Raw genomic sequence first — 827 nt, 5'->3', positions numbered from 1 at the left:
TTATATTGTACTTCTATGTAAGCATTCAGTAAGTATTTTAATAGACTGATTATATCAGGGTCAGGGCAAGCCAGACCTCAAGTTAATAAAGTAGGTATGATAAGGCTTCTTATCTCGCAGCTTCAAACAATGCTTCAATCTAGTGCCAGCTTCTTTCTTTGATTTCTTTCAGATCAACTGAAGAAATGCTTAGAGTGGGGAGTTTCCAGGAAAGCCAAGTTCTGGGGTCTTCTGCTGGGTCTGCAGAAGAGCCAGCATCCTCTTCACCATCCAGGCCTCCTAGTTTCCAAGTGTGACCTCTAGTCTCCGGATGCCTGAGGTCAGTGGTATTTCAGTATGTCCAGCTATGCAGACACATTGCCCATGGGTTACTCATCCTGGTGTCCACCTCTTACATCACCTGGCTATACACCCTCCTAGAACGTGTCCCAGAAAAACAAAGGCCAGAGTGCCTTGCCTGGGACCTTGATCACTATGCACATAGGATACTAATAAGTCATAATAATGCTGTGCGTTTATATAGTGCTTTGCAGTTTTCAGAGCCTTTTCACATGCCTGCGCCTTATCTTATTCCAGCCACATTATAATTCGGTGAAGCAGACAGGATATGTTCCCTTATTCTCAATTTGCAGATGAGGAATCTGTGCCCAAGAGCCACGCAGCTACTAAGCAGTAGGCCAACTTGGACTAGAACCCAGGTCTTAGGATTCTGAGTCAGCTGCTTACCTCACACATCTGTTCAATGATGATGGGGAGTACAGAGGGGCAGAGTTCAAGTGAAGCTTGGGATGCAAACAGCCTTTGCATCTTCCCCTGGCCTAGGAGGC

Source organism: Balaenoptera borealis (genome assembly GCF_965194805.1).
Source record: "Balaenoptera borealis genome assembly, chromosome: 2".
In the NCBI taxonomy this organism is placed as follows: domain Eukaryota; kingdom Metazoa; phylum Chordata; class Mammalia; order Artiodactyla; family Balaenopteridae; genus Balaenoptera; species Balaenoptera borealis.
The sequence above is the reverse complement of the archived record's forward strand: the minus strand, read 5'-3'. Positions refer to the sequence as shown.